Source organism: Dasypus novemcinctus, chromosome 17, assembly GCF_030445035.2.
Source record: "Dasypus novemcinctus isolate mDasNov1 chromosome 17, mDasNov1.1.hap2, whole genome shotgun sequence".
Taxonomy (NCBI): domain Eukaryota; kingdom Metazoa; phylum Chordata; class Mammalia; order Cingulata; family Dasypodidae; genus Dasypus; species Dasypus novemcinctus.
Window position 1 is genome coordinate 4462538 of NC_080689.1, and position 18909 is coordinate 4481446.

General features: G+C 50.0%; 1 protein-coding gene across 10 annotated transcripts in view; it reads left to right on the plus strand.

The window, feature by feature from the left end:
- The first annotated feature begins 11505 nt into the window (after nt 1–11505).
- The window catches only part of INPP4A (inositol polyphosphate-4-phosphatase type I A), a 102406-nt gene continuing 95002 nt past the window's right edge, over nt 11506–18909 (plus strand). For 7 of the 10 annotated variants that reach the window (XM_058278154.2, XM_058278143.2, XM_071208716.1 and 4 more), the window contains exon 1: nt 11506–11635. The gene's annotated coding sequence lies outside the window, so the exon portion shown is untranslated. Of the gene's footprint in view, nt 11636–14682; nt 14797–18909 lie in introns of those variants that run through there. The other 3 variants (XM_058278155.2, XM_058278144.2, XM_058278135.2) reach the window with 3 other exon arrangements.

Here is an 18909-nt window from a genome sequence, read left to right on the forward strand (position 1 = left end):
CTGCTGTGAAACATTTTTAACAAATTGTGAAAGAGCATAGTTAAAGTATTACTACTAACTTTAGTTCATATCTTACATTTGGTGTATTTTTCCCCCACCCCACCCTATTATTTTTTTTGTTCATAAACCATATAATTTCTCTAACGTGTACAGCCAATGGCATTTGGTATAATCATAGATTTGTGTATTCATCACTTCAATCAATGTTAGAGCATTTTCACTACTCCAAAAGAAAAAAGAAAACACAACAAGCAAACCACTATCATTCCCACACGTTAGCCTTACTAATTACAAATCCTATGATGTGCTTTCACCATTTCTAATCATTTCCAAATAGTTACAAACAACTTTTTACCAATTCTGCACAGATTAAACCTCAGCTTTCTATTCGCTAACCACATTCTATTCTCCGATAATTTATATTCTCATTATATTGCTCATAGATGAGTGTGCTCATTATATTTAGTTCATAATAGTGAAATCGTACAGTATTTGTCCTTTTGTGTCTGGCTTACTTCACTCAACACAATGTCCTCTGGGTTCATCCATTTTGTCCTACGTTTCATGACTTCAATTCTTCTTACAGCTGAATAATATTCCACCGTGTGTATATACCAGTTTGTTTATCCATTCGTCAGTTGATGGACCCCTGGGTTGTTTTCATTTTTTGGAAATTGTGAATAATGCCACTATGAACATCGGTAGGCAGATGTCTGTGTCTCTGCTCTCAGTTCTTCTGCGTATATACCTTGTAGGGTATTGCCAGGTCACATGGTAGATCAATATCTTCCTTAGGAACCACCAAACAGTCTTCCATAATGGCTGCATAAACTATGTCTCCACATCCTCTTCAACACTTGTCATTTTCTTTTTTTTTTTAACAGTGGCATGATAGTAGGTGTGAAATGATCTCTAATTATAACTTTGATTTGCATTTCCCTAATAGCCAGTGATGTTGAACACTTTTTATGTTTCTTCTCCATTTGTGTTTCTTCTTTAGAAAAATGCCTAGGTGCAGAGGTGCCCAAAGATGTACTTACCAAATCCAATGGATGTGTCATGATGATGGGAACGAGTGTTGTTGGGGGGGGGGAGAGGGGGGTGGGGGGGTGGGGTTGAATGGGACCTCACATATATATTTTTAATGTAATATTATTACAAAGTCAATAAAAAAAAAAAAGAAAAATGCCTAGTCATGTCTTTTGCCAATTTTTTTATTTTAAAAGAAACTTTAAATTACATAAATGCTACTTTGAAAATATAGGCGATTCCCATATATTCCCTCTGCCTCCTACACTTCCCCCATTAACAACATCTCTTATTAGTGTGGTACATTCGTTACAATTGATGATCACATATTGAAGCATTACTATTAGCCATGGTCTATAGTTTACATTATGGTTAACACTTTGCACCACACGATTTTACAGGTTTTGACAAAATGTGTAATGGCCTGTGTCTGTCGTGGCAATATCATGCAGAACAGTTAATATGTCCCAAAAATGCCCCGTTACACCCATTCTTCCCTCTTCCTCTGCTCAGAACCTCTGGTGACCACTATCTGTATCTCAATGTTACAAGTTCCATTACTATAAAATAGTAAGTCTACTTTAGTCATAGTTGCATTTCTCCCTTGTGTTTTTCATTGCTCAGTCTTGAGGACTTGGGGGCGGTGATGCCCACTCTGCTTCCAATTGAAAGGGGCTTAGATCCCATGGGGCAGATGGAACTGTCCCACTTGCAGTTGTAGATACTCTGTTTTTCGGGATGGGTGTTGTTCATCATCATCCTTTTGTTAGTTGTCCTGGTTGAGTCTGATGAACTGGACAGTACTTGTTGGCCGTGACTGCTGAGAGTCAGGGCTCAACCGGCATGTGAACGCCCAGAAGATTTAAGTCAATGGGACATGTAAAAATTAATGGGTATAGTGCTGGTTATAGGTTCAAATAAAGGGGCCAGAAACCCATGTGTTGGAAAACTATAAATGAGTCTAACGCTGATACACTGGGGAGATGGGCTATCATATATTCCAAGGTAAGACCCACTGTTGAGGTGCTGATTTCCTGCCCTGCCTGTGGTGTCCACTTGTTTCTAGACCCTCAGAAGTACTCCTGCTTGAAGCACTGTTTACTGTGCTTTTGCCAAATTTTTAATCAGGTCGTTTGTCTTTTTATAGTTGAGTTATAGGATCTCTTTATATATGTCATGGATATCAGACCCTAGTTGGACATATGATTTCCAAGTATTTTCTCCGATTGACTAGGCTGCTTTTTACCCTCTTCACAAAGTCCTTTGAAAAGGTGCAGAAATGTTTAATTTTGAGGAGGCCTCACTTGTGTTTTGGGTGTAAGGTTTAAGAGACCCCCCTCAACTACAGGGTCTTGTAGATGTTTCCCTACATTACCTTCTAGGAGTTTTATGGACCCAGCTCTTATATTCAGGTCTTTGATCCATTTTGAGTTGATTCTTGTATAGGGAATGAGATGGGGTCCTCTTTCTTTCCTTTAGTTGTGACTATCCAGTTCTCCCAGCACCATTTTTTGCAGAGCCTGTTCTGTTCCAGAAAATTAGACCTGGTAGGCTTATCAAAAACCAGGTTAGGGTCTGTGACTGAACTCTCAGTTTTATTCCATTGGTCAATGCATCTATCTTTCTGCTAATACCCCTGAGAAGGCTCAGGGTTTTTTTTTCCCCCTGAGATGTCTCCCTTGTCTGTTTGCTTGTTGTCTGCTCATTTGTTTTTTTTTTAATAAGATTTATTTTTATTTATTTATTCCCTCCCCTGAATTGTTTGTTCTCACTGTCTGCTCTCTGTGTCTGTTTTTTGTGTGCCCATCTTCTTTTTTATGAGGCACAGGGTCTGAATCCAGGACCTCCCATGTGGGAGGGAGGAGCCCAGTCACTTGAGCCACCTCTGCTCCCTGCTTGTTTTGTCTCTTCATTGTGTTTCCTCGTTGTCTCTTCATTTCGTCATCTTGCTCCATCAGCTTGCTGTGTCATCTTGTTGTGTCAGCCCACTGCTCCAGCAATTGTGTTAGCTCACTGTCTTGCTCAACTTCTTTAGGAGGCCATGGGAACCGAACCCAGGACGTCTCATGTGGTAGGTGGGTGCCCAACTGCTTGAGGCACATCTGCTTCCCACGCTCATTTATTTTTGTTGTTTTTTTTCCTCGTCTGCTCATTGTTTTTGCTCATTGTCTGCTCATTGTTTATTTGGTTTTCTTTAGGAGGCACTGGGAACTGAACCCAGGACCTCCAAAGTGGGAGGCAGGTACTCAATTGCTTGAGCCACATCTGCTCCCACCGTGGTGTTTTGACCACGGTAGCTTTATAATACACTTCAAGTCAAGGAGCATGAGTGTTCAGTCAGGTCTTTGATTTTAGCTCTTTCTTTTTAAATATAGGCATTTACGGATTAAATTTCCCTCTCAGGGAAGTGGATGTGGCACAAGTGATTGAGCTTCCACCTACCACTTTGGAAGTGGGTTCAGTTCCCTGTGCCTCCTAAAAAAGACGGTGAGCTGGTGTGATGGGCAGGCAAGCTGACACAACAAGATGACTCAACAAGAGACACAAGAAGAAAAAACATAATGAGAGACACAACAAAACAGGGAACGGAAGTGGCTTAATCAATTAGGCACTTCCCTCCCACATCAGAGGTCCCAGTTTCAGTTCCCTGTGCCTCCTAAACAAACAGAAGGAAGACAAACAGACACAGCAAATGCAAACAATGAGGGGGTGGGAGAAATAAATAAAAAAATAAATCTTTAAAAAAAATTTCTCTCTCAACACCACCTTCACTGTATCCCATATATTTTTTTAATCCCCCCCCTGCCTTGTGGCTTGCTTGCTGTCTGCTCTCTGTGTCCATTCATTGTGAGATCTTCTGTGTCTGTATTTATTTATTTCCTCCCCCCTTGCAGTTTGCTTGTTGTCTGCTCTCTGTGTCCATTCACTGCACGCTCTTCTGTGTTTTCACTTGTCTCCCTTTTTTTGTTGCGTCACCTTGCTGAGTCAGCTCTGCATGGCGCTTGCAGGCCAGTGGCTCTCTGTAGTGTGTGGGCCAGCCTGCCTTCACAAGGAGACCCTGGGACACGACCCAGGGCCTCCCATATGGTAGACAGGAGCCCAACTGATTGAGCCACAGCCGCTTCCCTATCCCATATGTTTATTTATTTATGTATTTATTTCTCTCCCCCACCCCCCGCCCTGGTTGTCTATTCTCTGTATCTATTTGCTGTGCCATCTTTATCTGCTTCTGTTGTTGTCAGCAGCACGGGAATCTGTGTTTCTTTTTGTTGCATCATCTTGGTGTGTCAGCTTGGTGTGTGCAGCACCATTCCTGGGCAGGCTGCACTTTCTTTAGCACTGGGCGGCTCTCCTTACGGGGTGCACTCCTTGCACTTGGGGCTCTCCTACGCGGGGGACACCTCTGCGTGGCACGGCACTCCCTGTGCGCATCAGCACTGCACATGGACCAGCTCCACACGGGTCAAGGAGGCCCGGCGTTTGAACCTTGGACCTCCCATGTGGTAAACGGATGCCCTATCCACTGGGCCAAGTCCGCCGCCTATATCCCATATGTTTTGTTAAGTTGTATTCTCATTTTCATTTGTCTTGAGATATCTACTAATTTCTTTTGCAATTTCTTCTTTGACCCACTGATTGTTTAGGAGTGTGTTGCCTAGCCTCCACATAGTTGCAAATTTTCCCCTTTCCTATCTATTAATGATTTCCAGCATCATTCCATTATGATCAGAAAAGGCGTTTTGTATAATGTCAATCTTATTAAATTCATTGAGAGCTGTTTTTCTGCTCAACATGTGGTCTGTCCTGGAGAAGGAGCCACGAGCACTTGAGAAGAACGTATAAGCTGCTGATTTGGGGTGCAAGGTTCTATATATGTCCGTCAGGTCCAGCTCATTTATCATATTATTCAAGTTCTCTGTTTCTTTAATCTTCTGTGTAGTTGTTCTGTCTAGTGATGTGAGTAGTTTGTTTAAGTCTCCACCTACTAATGTAGAAATGTCTGTTTCTCCTTTCAGTTTTGCCAGAATTTGCCTCATATATTTTGGGGCGCTCTGGTTAGATGCATAGATATTGATGACTGTTACTCCTTCCTGGTGGATTGTCCCTTTCATTAATATATAATGACCTTCTTAATCTCATCACTTTTTTGCATTTAAAGTCTGTTTTGCCTGACACTTGCTCTCTTTGGTTACTACTTGCATGAAATATCTTTTCCCAACCTTTTGCTCTCAGTCTATTTGCATCCTTGGGTCTAAGGTGAGTCTCCTGCAGACAGCATGTGGATGGCTCATGTTTTCTTATCCATTCTGTCAGTTTATGCCTTTCTGATTGGGGAATTTAATCCATTAACATTCGATGTTATTACTGTAAAAGCGTTACTTACTTCAGCCATTTTAGCCTCTGGCTTTCATATGTCATACCTTATTTTTATCCATCTTTTTACCCTTTTGGTTACTCTTCCTGATAGTCTTCACTTCTACACTCCTCTCCAAACCTCTCTCTCTTTTCTTTTCTGACTGCAGAACTCTCTTTAATGTTTCCTGCAGAGCTGGATTCTTATTTACAAACTCTCTTAGTTTCTATTTATCTATGAATATTTTAAATTCACTGTCATATTTGAAGGATACAGAATTCTTGGCTGGCAGTTCTTCTCTTTCAGTATCTTAATTATATCATACCACTGCCTTCTCTTGTCCATGGGTTCTGAAGAGAAATCCATACTAAGTCTTATAGGATGTCCCTTGTATGTGATGTTTTGCTTCTCCCTTGCTGCTTTCAGAATTTTCTCTCTGTTTTTGGCATTTGGCATTCTGAATATTATGTGTCTTGGGGTGGGTCTATTTGGATTTATTCTAATTGGAGTACATTGTGCTTTCTGGACACACTAGTCATGTCTTGCCTGAGTGCTGGGAAAGTTTTGGCCATTTTTTCCTTTGATACTCTTTCTGCCCCTTTTCACTTCTCTTCTCCTTCTGGAACTCCCGTAACACATGGTGCATTTCATGCTATCACTCAACTCCCCTGCTCAATTTTTCCCATTCTTTTCTCTCTTTTCAATTTCAGTTGTCCTATCTTCTATGTTGCTGATTCTTTCTTCTGTGATTTCAAATCTGCTGTTGTGTGCCTCTATTGTATTTTAAATCTCACTTATTATATCTTTCATTCTCATAAGCTCTGTTATTTTTATATCCAAGGTTTCAAATTTTTCTTTGTGCTCACCCAGTTCTTCTTAATGTGTTTTATTTCTTTAGCAATGTTGTCCTTCAACTCCATGATTTGATTTAGGAGATTTGTATGAACATCACTGATTTGCTGTTTCAAGTCCTGTGTCTCATCTGGAGCTTTAATGTGTTCCTTTCCCTGAGTTATATCTTTCTTTTTTAAAGTATGGCTTGTAAATTTTTGCTGATGTCTAGGCATCTGATTATGATGCTGAGTTTACTCTGATGTTCAGTGTCTATCCTTGCCTAGGGATTTACTGTTAAGTAGCTGTGTGCTACAATGTTCTTTGACTCTTGATTCAACCTATTCTAGATATTTAGGATTGCCCCTGTTTACCTGCCCCAACCAGGGCTAAGGATCCAGTAATGGGCTGCAGGCCAGTTTCCAAGTGCTTTGGAGAGGGGGTAGTAAAGGCATCTGATTTCCTTATTTATTTATGTATGTATTTATTTGTTTGTTTATTTCCCTTCTTTTTGTGCACTTTTCTGTTCTGCCAGAAGATGGCGCCCTTTGGCAGACTGCTCAGCTCAGTTCCCCGGGACTAGGGGTGAATGCATTCACTGCAGCTCTGTGGCAGTTGGTGCAGAAGCAACAACTTAAGGATGGGTCGACCTCACAAACTTTCTCAGAAGTTCTTCTCCTCCTTTGGCCAGCCACACCCTCCCTCCTCCTGCCTCTGCAGCAACCAGCTCAGGGTAGTAGGGAGGGTGTTGGAGAAGGCAAATTATCTTTACCTCCCTGCTGGCTCTCATTGCAAACAATGTCCTGGCCCCACCTGGCCTGGAAGTGTGGGACCCCTACCATGCCACAGACCAAGTATTTGCTGAAGGCTGTGTCCCTCTCTCTCCTCCCTCTTGGGGAAGAGGACCCCTGCAAACCCCTCAGTCTGCAGCCACTGCAGCTCAGAACCACTGCAGTACTCAGACTGCAGTTTGCTCCAGGGCTGGGAGATGGGTGCCCAGTCCTGCTGCAGCAACTTTACTCACAGGACTTTTTCAGGCAGCTGAGACTCCTTTCCTTTGCCCCTTTCATTTCTGGGTGTTGTCTCGCCTTCCCCTGGTGTCCTAAGCCTCAAAGCATCCCTCTAGACATTCTATGCCTGTCCTCTAGCTATTTTTTTTCTGGGAGAGAAATGATCCCTCTGCCTCTCTAATCCTCCAACTTCCTGGAAGTCCCTATTTGGTTATTTTCTAGTGTACCATTTTGATTCCCTTCTCATTTGTTTGGCTGTACCTTTTCTCCCCCCCCTCCTCCCTCCCTTCTCCTCCCCTCCCTTCCCCTCTCTCTCTCCCTCCCTCTTTCTCTCTCTCTCTCGTTTTTTTCTTTGTACTGGTTACCCTGCGGGTGATATTGACATGGTAACATTATAACAATCACATTCTAATTAATACAAACTTAGTTTCAATGGTATACAAAAATATGCTCCTTTACGACTCTGTCACACTTCTGCTTTAGTTATTATTATCACAATTTGCATCTTTATACATTGTGTAGCAATTAATATAAATTTATAAATAGTTTTATGCATTTGTCTCTAATCATAGAGAAAAAGAGAGGAGTTACAGACCAAAAATGCATACTACTGGCTTTTATATATACATCTATACCTACTTTTAAATTATTTATTTATTTCTCTTTATTGATTATTTCATATGTTGTGACATTGTTCTCATACTTTCCCATGATTCTTTTGACATGTTTTCCTTTAGTTCTTTAGATATATTTGAACAGTCTTTGTCTAGCAAGTCTAATATTTCCACTTCTTCAGCAACAGTTTATTGACTGCTTTTTACCCTGTATACTTTCCCATTTGTTTGTGTGTCTTGTGATTTTTTGTTGAAAACCGGACATTGAAAATAAAACAATGTGGCAGCTCTGGAAATCATATTTCCTTCTCCCCTAAGGTTTGTTGTTGATGTTTTTGTTGTTGTTTTTTCTTTGCTTAGTGACTCCCCTGGACTCATTTCATAAAGTCTGCTTTCTTTGTTGTTTGTAGCCATTGAAGTCCCTTCTCAGTTACCTTAACAGTCCACTAATGATTTTCCCAAGATTTCCTTAAATGCCCAGAACCAGTATGTCTCCCTGTCTTTACTGGGAGACTCCGTGTACATAATGGGGTATGCCTTCAATGTTCAGGCAGACGGTCAACGACTCTGCCTTAACATTCACTTCCTGCTTGCTCTGAGGCTCAAGAGGAGCCAGAAGTAAGAAATCAGGGTCTTCTGAAGCCCTTCCTTCCTGGGCTAGCACATTCATGCACATGTGAGTGGTCTCCTAGATTCCCAGAAATATGTGGGATCTACTCCAAGCTACCTGTGGACACCTCATCCCTCAGTTTCTTCCTTTTAAGAGTTCTTTTTGTCAGCCTCTTATTAGCTTCAGCTGGTGTCCCCATCTCAGCCAGTTGTAATGTTAAACACTTGATCTTAATTCTTTTCAACAAATGCCATGGGGATAAGGCTGTTTGCACAGAGCAAGCTCTGAATAGGTCAATTAAACAAGAGTCCTGAGAATGGAACTTTTCCAGTAAGCTGCAGAGAGTTCAAATAGTGATAATTCTCCAAGGATAGGTTTTTGGAGGAGCTTCAAACCTCTTCTATCCCCACAATGGCTTGCTAGCTGCTGCTTTCCACACCTACCATGGCTGCAGAGTTGTAGGTTTTCAAGGATATATATATTCTCTAAAAAACTCACACATATACATCATGTTTAATGGCATAAAGAGAAATTATCAGGTAGGGTGATTCTCTTTCCAGAAATAAGACTGTTCAGCTCTTAATTACTGTATATAGATGACCTAAATCAGACTACTTATTGACAAAGATTGTCTAAATCAGCTGGAACATCAGACCCCCCTGGAGGGTTTGTGAAAACACATGTTGCTTGGCCCCACCCTGGGAGTTTCTGTTTCAGCAGGTCTGAGTGGCACCTGATAATTTGCATTTCTAGCAAGTTTGGGGAGGATGTTGATGTGCCGGTTTTGGACTCCACATTGCGAGCCTCTGAAGGGCTTCTGCCCTCCACAAATCTAGGGTAGGTTTTTCTCTCAACTTATAATGCTTAGTGAATACCTCGCACTGTACTAAAAACTCAGCTCCTTTTCCCCTGATGACTTTCTCTCTAAAGTGAAACTGTGGCCCAGTTCCTTGCCACACTGAAAAGCATGATAAATCTTTTCAGATTACCCAGTATTACACAACAGAGTGATGTTACGATCCTCACTCAGTGTTTGTTACTGGGCTAAATAAATGAAATGTTGGGATTGGACTGAGGTCTATTTTTAAATATGTGGGAATTTAAGTTTACTTCTTTGCTTAAAGGTAATGGTTTAAAAACTCTCTTGGCTTGCTTGTAGCTGGCATGGCTACAAAATGTGCTGTTGGGACAGAAACACTCTTGAGAGTAAAGGGGGTACCTATTCATAATTTTGCTGGAAAAATTGGTGTAAACTGGGACTGTTCCAGGCAAATCAGAATATATTGGTCACCATAGGTATAGAAAAAATATATAAATATAGGGATATATAAACATAATATAATATAAATATAAAAATGTAAAACATAATATATTTTGCATTTCTATAAGTTTGATTTTTGTGGTTTTATGTTTACACTAGTCAACGTTCTGTCAATACTGCCTTCCAGTTATCTGAAGAGATAATAAAAGGTAAATGATTTGGTAATAAATTACTTTTCAAAATAAATAAAATATAAAATCAGAAAATAAATGAAATTTAAAAATAGTTTTATATTTGTTAATTTTTATTACAGATTTTTATCTGCATTTGGTTTTTGGTGGCATGGGAAGGCTCAGACCCAATTCTAAATGAGATCAGAGAGTTCTTGTTTAATTTCCATTTCTGTCTTTTCTTTCAAAAGCAAATTATAAATGCTTAATTGCTTGTATACCTGAGGGAGATGAACTCTTAAGATGTTTCCTAGTTTACTGGGTTAAAACAGTTTTTTTTTTTTAAAGAACAAGATTTTTTTTCCTGATAAAATTTAAGGAGTCAAAAATTTAATGTTTGTATTGTCCAGTATTTACTAATTGCTCAAGCAGTGATAATATTAACATCATATCCAAGCAAAAAATATCTTCCCATGCATCTGACTACTCTCTTTTGTTTCTATGGAAACGTAGAATTTGGGGGGAGAAGAGTAAGAATCTGATATTTGCCGAGATGCCGAGTCAATAAATGTATATTTATGCACATATGTTCCAACAGGTCTAGGAGGATATACATGCGGATGCCAGCAGTTCTCTCTTGTTTTTGCTTTGTATTTTAAAAGTACTACTATTTTAATTTTTTGCTTGTTACTCGTTTGAATGTTAAATTTCCTGGCTCCTCCCGGGAAGGGCGCCCACCCCCAGGGCACCCCTTCCGGGCCTGGCACCCATTCGCCACTCCTCTTTGGAACCTTTTGCCCTGAGGATGGGTCAGGGGCTAGGAAGCCTCAGGGCGCATGCAGGTGAAAGGCCATCAAGGGCTCACGAATACCTTACAGCGCCAGGTGAGCACAGGTGAGGGTGAGATCCTGAGCGCCTAGGAGGAGGGGTCAGTGAGAGCCCCGCCCTCGCTCGCCCCGCTCGCCCCCAGCCCCGGCCCGGCCCCGACCAGCCTGGCCCCTAGGGGGCGCTCGCCGCAAGAACCCCGCCTCGCCCCCAGGGAGGTGGCTCCAGCCCTGACCCCGCCCCTCCCTATCCCCGCCCCCTCCCCGCCCCCGTGGGAGGTGGCTCCAGTTGTGACCCCGCCCCACACCACTCTGGAGAGGCGGCTCCAGCCTTGATCCCGCCCCTTTCCCCGCCCCCGCCCCTCCCCCAGGGAGGTGGTTCCAGACTTGACCCCGCCCCACCCCACTCCGGTGAGGCGGCTCCAGCCCTCACCCCGCCCCCGCTCCACCCCCGGGGAGGTGGCTCCAGCCCTGACCCCGCCCCAGCCCTCGCCCCGCCCCGAGAGGCGGTTCCAGCCCTGACCCCGCCCTGGCCCTCGCCCCGCCCCGAGAGGCGGTTCCAGCCCTGACCCCGCCCTGGCCCTCGCCCCGCCCCGAGAGGCGGTTCCAGCCCTGACCCCGCCCTGGCCCTCGCCCCGCCCCGGCCCTCGCGGCGGCTCCGGCGGGGCGGGGCTTGCGGGCGCGCCTGCGCGGAGAGGGCGGCGCCGGGCGGGGCGCACGGTCCCAGGAGCGACGGCCGCGGGGAGGTCGGGGCCGCGGCGGGGCGCGGGGCCGCGGCACTCGGAACGCGGGGCCCGGAGTCGGGGCCGCAGCCCGCGGCTCCCCGTCCAGGCGGCGGCGCTGCTGCTGCTGCGGGGCGTGCGGCGGGCCGGAGGCCGGAGACGGAGGACGCGGGCGCCTGAGCAGTGGGCGCCGCGGGCCGGGCGCTGCAGGTAGGCGGGGGCCTGGGGGCTGGAGGCCGGGGCCGGGGGCCGGGCGCCCGGGGGCTCGGGGGCCGGCCTGCGGGGATCAGGGGCGCGCTCGGCCTCCGGGTACCTGCCGGGCGGCCGCGGCCGGCGCGCGCGGTTGTCATGGCACCGCGCGGCCCGGCGTCCACTTGCGGGTGCGTCCGGCGACGGCGCACCTGGCCGGGCCTCGCGGGATGCGGAGCCGGGGCTGCGGGCGCAGGACGCGGCGCCGCGAGGGCCGGGGCCCGCGCTCCCGGAGCCGAGGCCTGGCCGGGGCCCGGGTGTGGACACCCGGTGGACGTAAGCCGGCCTCTCGCGGGGCAGGCCTGGGCGCAGCCTCTCCGCTCGCCGCTTGCCTGCCGGCCGCAGCCCGCCGCAGCGGTTCTCTCGTCTTCGTGTTTCTCCACTTCAGTTCTTTGTGGCTTTGCCGGGGAGGTAATTGGGGCCCGGGAGGCCGCGGGCATCCGTGGCCGTCTCCTGAAAACCCAGTCATGGCCGCGTAGGCCGGGGAAGGCTCACTGGCGCCGACCGTCACAGGTGCGCGTCTGTCTTTGTGGGCGAGGACAGGCCCCGGGCGCCGCTTCCCTCCCAGTGTCGCCTGCCCTCCGACATGACATAATGGTGTGTTCTCGGGTGTACACATAATCACAGATGATGAAAATATCTCCCTGCGGAGGAAAAGTTCCGGCAGTCTTTAACTCTGTTCCCGAAGGCGTGTTGGGGCTGCCCAGGAGGAGAATTTGATTTGTCACCTACCTGCCCGTGGGGCATCGAAACCAAGAGAGCCCCGTGGAGGTGGAATTCTGCCGGCTGTGTGGCCCCGGGCCAGGCCTGGCTGATGTGGGGGCGAATCCTGGCGCTGCCACTGGCTAGCTGGGTTTCTCGCCTCTAAAAGGCCGCCGCGGAACCTGCTCGCCTGAGTCGGAGGCTCTAGAAGGCGCTGGCAGTGGTCAATGCCAACCCTAGCTCTCCTTTGGTTGGAAACAGGATTTCTCCAACAGGAATTCACCTTGTGTTCCCAGCCGGGGCCTTGGTTTCGGGGATTCTTTGCTGTCATGTTTACCCCTGAAGATTCAGCCCGTTGGTTTCTTGGAAGGAAGATGCAGGCCTGTTGAGCGGGTCAGCCTGGTGGTTCCGGCTGGTGCAGAAGGGAGACCCACAAAGCCCCGGGGTGCCCGGTAAACACACTTCCAGGTGTTTCTATGGCCCTCTGCAGAGGGCAACAAGCCAAAATTGCCAGGCAGTTTCGGCCTGGAGGCAGGGTGCCCAGGATGGGTGTTCACAAATTCGGGCAGAAAGGAGGACACCTCCACCAAGCTCAGGCAGCAGGCGTGGGGCGTCCCCACCTCCTCGCATGTGGCCTGTGCCAGTACCCAGTTGACCTGTGCAGGTGCAAGCTGCGGGTCCTAGCTAGGTGTGAAGCTGAGGGCAGACGCTTTCGTTTATCCCATTGTTTCAGAAACAGTATTTTGTTGTATTGCTAGATTATTAGGGAATATTAATTAAAATAAAAGATTCTTATTTTTAAAAATATATCAGTTGCTCTAAGGAAAGGATGGAATACAGTATATACGTGGGAGCTTTTTGTGAACTGTCCGACTCCAGGCAGACAGAACCATCTCGGTGCCGGGCTGCCAGGACTGTGAATCCAAGTTGCCCCAAGCCTACCCCCGGGGTGGAACAGCCCAAGAAGTCAGTGGGGCAGGGTGAAGGGGCTGGCTGGGACCACGGCTCTTTTTCTCGGTTTCTCATGAAAGACGCCCTTTTAATTTACGTATGCAGGAAAATTCCCATAGCGTCATCAGCTGCTCATGGTGTCAGGATGCTTTGGCTCTCACTGAGGGAAAAAATAGCTCAGATCTGCAGGAAATAAGGCTCGATTTTGCCGTTGCTGCTTTCGTGAACTTAGTCTTAAGAGAGCCTTCAGAAGGGTCCGTTGGCACTGTCTTGGGCCCTGGAAGAGAGCAGATGCTGGGAAGACCCGCTAAGGGCTCTGCAGGACAGATGCTTTTAAGGAAATCGCCCTCAGGAACTGCGTCCTAGGAATTTCCCTCTATTTCTGTTCATATGCCACACCTTGCTCCCTTAATTTTTTTTTTTTTTTGTATTTTGATATGATTTCAGATTCACAGAAAAGTGTGGCAAGAATAATTTTTTAAAATTGCCGGATTCCCTTTACCCATATTCCCCAAACCTTGACATTTTGCTCCATTTGCTTTAGCCTTCTCTCATGTTCACGTATCTATATGTGTGTGTGAGTTTTCTCCCCAGCTGTTTAAAAGTTAATTTGCAGACTTGGTGCTCTTTTTCCTCTTAGTACTTCACCATGTATTTCCTAAAAACAAGGGCAATCTCTTACGTAACCACAGTGCAATTATTAAAATCAGGAAATTAACCTTGATGTAATGCTAGTATCTAAATTACAAGTCCTGTTCAGACTTTGCCAATTGCCCCAATAATGTCCTTTATAGCAAAAGAAAATCTAAGACTGCGTGTTGCAGTCAGTTACCCTGTCTCTTTTATCTGCTGTCATCTGGGGTAATTCTTGGTATTTCATGACGGGGACTCTCTGAACTCGCCCCGATTCTGCTTCCTCCGCATTAGCCGGAAATTCTGCGCCCAGAGGCGCCTCGGCCTTCTCCCACGTGTTTCCTCATGCAGGACACGCTGTCCACCGGCCAGGCCCATTGCCACCGTGTTGTTTGGGCACCTGATTCAGGTGATGCCGGCTCAGTCTTTCCTTTGTAATGAAGACATACCTTATAGGAAGGTACTGCGAGTGGAGGTAGTTAGGCCGTTCCTCCTACTTTCACCTGCAGGATTTAGAATCCACTGAGCTCACGTGTATCAGTTATTATGATCGTTGCCAAGTGGCAACTTGCTAATTCCTGATTTCCTTCCGCACTTATGAGTTAGTTGTATTGAAACTACATGAGTTAGTTGTATTGAAAGGAAGAAATTTTCTTTCCCCCTTTATCCCTGGACTTGAGAATTCATTAGATATTCCTCTCCTTATTCATTTTCACGCTCAGCTGGTCTGCGCCTGGGCCGCGAGAGCCCCTTGGAGCTGGCTCCCATCCTCTGGACATGCCCGGTCTCTGAGCACTGCCTCCTTTACGGCACTAAGAGTCCTGGCTTCTTTGGAGGTGAGTGGTGTTTGAAACCCAGGACCCGGCCGCGCCTCCAGGCCCACCTCTGCAAGGCCCCGAGTGGGGCTGAAGGTGCTGCAGGAGGCTGAGCGGAGCTGCAGGGCAAGGCCAAGTGATTGCGGCCCTTCCCGGGAAATCCCACCGCATCCCTTAAAAAATTTAAAATCAGTGCTTTACTTCAGATATCCAGATAAGGGCAAAAATCACTCACCTTGAACCCCAGTACCCACAGGCATACTGGTCAGTATTTTGCTTTATAAATCAGGAACTTCTTTTATTCAATCCCCTTTGCTGTGCACACATACCTTTCAAAATCGTTTATTTGATTCCCGGAACTGTTGAGGCTGCTGGAGCTGAATGCCCAGGAGGCTTTCTCCTGGCTGTGTGACTTTGGGCACGCAGCTGAACCATTCTGTGCCCCATTTTTCTCATCTTCAAAACGGAGCCGGGGAGCGGCGCACTGGGAAGTGTAGCCTGACAGTAAGGTCGGCGTGGAACCGGTCTAGAGCAGCCTGTTCTCCGAGGCTCAGCGTCTTAGCCATCCCTGGCTGGGGAGTGGGCTGTGGCCCGACCCCGTGGCCTGTGGCCTTAGAGCTGGCCCCGGCCCCTTCTCCCATCAGGCAAGAGGCCGTGGGCCTTGCAGCGTGGAGCCGGTTCACCTGGGAAGGCCTCTGAAGCTAGAGGCAGGCGGGCGGGTGGTCCTGCCGGGTGATGAAGCTGGGGATTTGCAGCGAGGAGGAGAGCAGCGGCCTCTGCCGGCTCCTCCCTGGCCTCTGAGTCCACCCCTGGCCACAGCCCTCCTGCCCCTTGCTGGTGGGGTTCTGAGGCCCCCACAAGCCCCCACCCCACCCAGGCCCTCTGCCCCGGTTGCCTGCTGCTGGTGGAGAGGAAATCAGTTCCCACGAGAGGGGGTAGCTCCTTTCCTTCCCTCTCCTGTGCTGCTTGCCTTTTTAAACGGTGAGCTCCCTAGTCTGTTCCTTTCCCCTTTCAGGTAGGACGGGAGTTGGGGAAGCTGGTGTCTGGGGGGGCTCCTGCTGGTGGGGGCGTTGCTCAAAGCCTTGGGCTTCTGGTGAGCAGGCCGGAGTCTCCGCTGCGGGTCGGCAGTTCCCTTGAGGGCTTCGTCCTCGCCCTCTCTGGGCCCTCTCCGAGGGCGGCCTCCTCGCTCCCTGAGTGGTGCGGGCAGCGGGCACAGCGAGGCCGGCCTGTTAGAGACGCAGATCCCCAGGCCCACGGCCCTTCTCAACCAGAAGCGGGGCGGGGAGGTGCAGTGCACCTCTTCAGCCCTGGGTGTCTGACCCCAGGCGGAGCTGAGACGCTCTTGTCTGACCCAGACCCTTCCACCCCACTGGCTGCCCCCCCAGGCCCCCAGGGAGCAAGTCCAGAATAGGGGCAGGGAGGGCTGCCGGGTGGTCTGTGCACAGCCCGTGCGAGGTGTGCCGCGGGCAGCCCGCTCTCGGAGCAGGTGCGCAGTGTGCTGGAAGTGCAGGGCTGCGCACTGCTGCCCCTTGCTCCCATGACCACTCAGTGGGGGCTCAGGCGACACTAGGCGGGGGTTTTGGGGGACGGTTTGTAGCCCCCTCTCGTTTTGCCTCCACTGAGCTGCTTTATCGCCTGCTTTCCCCCCAGTTACAGCCCGATTTTCTATTTGGGTGAAGCAGACAGGTGGCTACCTCAGTGTCACCTGCGAGGCCAGGGTCGCCCACTGTTGCCCAGTTTCTCCTGCAAGCACCAGCCGGCGAGCTATTCCTGGATTTCCTTGACTTGTCTGGGCTTTCCAGGCTCCACTGCCAGCTGCAGACGGTGTTGAGGAGCTGAGCTCTTGCCACACCAGTCGCCGGGGGTGGGGGGCACAGCTGGGGCAGGGCCCGGGACAGGCTCCACTGCCGGCGGGCTTCACGGGTTGGGTGGTGACAGGTGGCAGGAGGAGGAGGACGGAGGGAGAGGCTGCCCGCGGCATCCTCTGTGGGCGGGCGCCCCCCTTCCCTGGGCTCGGCCCAGGCATGGCAGGTGGCCCGGGCCGTTTTTGCTGTGGGTTTTGGAAATATGTGTCACACCACAGGGCTGAGCGTGGGAGGAGGGCCAGGCGGATGGGGGCGCCCGGGCCTTTTCCCGGGCCAAGGGCCCGTGGCCTCACCAGAACCTTGGGCGAGTGCGACCCACTGAAGATGGAGCCGGGAGGAAGCTGTGGTCCCATTGGAGGGGCAGGATGGGGCGTCCTAAGGCCTCTGCTGTGCCCATGGGGCAGGGGACGAAAAGCCCGAGGCTGCTGGTCTTGCGCTGGCCGATTTACCCTCTGGTGGCTCCTGCCCTGGGCAGGCCTCCCGGTGACCTTCGCGGGCCACTCCCAGACAGGGAGATGGTCAGGCCTTGTGGATGCCACGAGGCTCCGGGCAGCAGGACTGGCTGCAGAGGAGGAGTGCCTCCCTGCTGGGAGCCGACCCCACAGAAGCCCTTGCTCCCTACGGCCCCCCAGAATCCTCCAGGGCCTAGCAAGCGCTGGGAGGCTCTGAGGTCGCCGCAGTGGGTGTGGCACGGGCGGACATGCGCGGGCCTCGGCCTTTTCTGTATCACAAAGCACGTTCAGCGGTTCTTGGGAGGGTCTGTCTGCTTTGGGGGGCGGGTTGGATTGTGGGGAGAGAAAGCGCTGGATGGGGGGAGAGGCCCACGTCTTCCAGAAGGAGTTAGCGAAGGCAGCGGCGAGCTGTGGCCTGCCGGGGAGGTGGGGGCGTCGCTGTCCCCCCGGAGCCCTTCCTCTGGGGTCGGGGTCCTTTCTCACTTTGCCACCATCTCGGTAGCGCTGTCTGTTCTGCCCACAGAGCCTGGGTCTCTAAGACCAGTCCGAGGCTTACAGGACAGCCCGTCCGCGCTCCTGCTCGGGGCGCCCCAGGGCGGTGCCGGGAGCTGCCGGCATCAGAGGTGCGGGGTGGGCAGGCAGAGGCGGGCGCGGGTGGCGCCCCAGGGCTGTCGTCAGGTGGTCGCTGGCCCCCGTCTCCCACTGACACTTTGTAAAGTCGTGATCTTGGGGGAGGAACGTGCCTCGTTTTCGCCTTTCTTCCTCATTGGCTGCATTCTGCGTATCTGAAGGTTGATGCAACAGTCACATCCTCGACGGTAAGCAAACGGCCAAGAGGACGAAAGAGTTGACAGAACCCAGCTAGGATGGGACCAGGTGCCAAGAAACATCAGATGTCCCGGAAGCTTCCGCGCTGCTACCCCTCTGGCCTGGAAGAGGGGAGAGGAGGCGGGTGGACGGGCAGGGGCGACAGTGCCCACTTTGGCAGCAGCACAGGGCTGTGTTTTCTTTGGGGACACCGTGCGGAATCCTCGCAACGCCCTTCCTTCCTCCCCGTGCGTGGGTCTCTGAGCGGACTGGGGGTAACGGGGAGGCCTGCGTGGGGAGGGCTGGGCGCCCTGGGGGCCGGGAGGGGGCGGGCGCCACACACCCGGAGCCTGCCCTGGTCTGGCTGTGCCTGGCTCCCTGGCTCCTGCTCCTCCACTTTCTGTCCTGCAGTGGCAGCAGCGCTTTCTAGAGCAGAGGAGCTAGTTAGTGTCGGAGACCTGGAGCGCCCGGAGAGTGGAGCTGGCAGGGTGCACCTGCCCTGGCCAGGGTGCAGCCTTGTCCTTCGCCGCCCCCCGCCCCTCCCTCGGCGGCCCAGCATGGGTTCCCAGGAAACGAGAGAACGCATGCTGCAGTCGACTCCTTGGCGTTTTCCGGCGCTCTGGCCGAACTGCGCCCCAGCACGCCTCGCTGGGCTGTTTGTGAGCAGTTACCTCCGTCTTTCTCCTCCCAGGCCCCTGCGCCCCCCGGTTGTCTCCATCCAGCCCCCCGACTGGGCTTTCCCTACTCGTTTCATTCTCTTTCCTGCTTGCCATTCCTAATCTGTGGAAAAAGGGGGACATGGGTTTAAAGCTACCAGTTAAAACACAGACTGATTAAAAAGAAGAAAGGAAAGCGCTCCTAGTGGCTTCAGCTCCCAGTGCCACCCCTGCCCGCTGAGGCCCCAAGAAGCCGTACGCAGGTCTCGGGGCGCGGCTGAGAGCTTTCACCTTCCTCATTCAGGTGTCCTCCCTGAAGCGCTGCAGATGCCACCAGGACAGCAGCCGTGCACT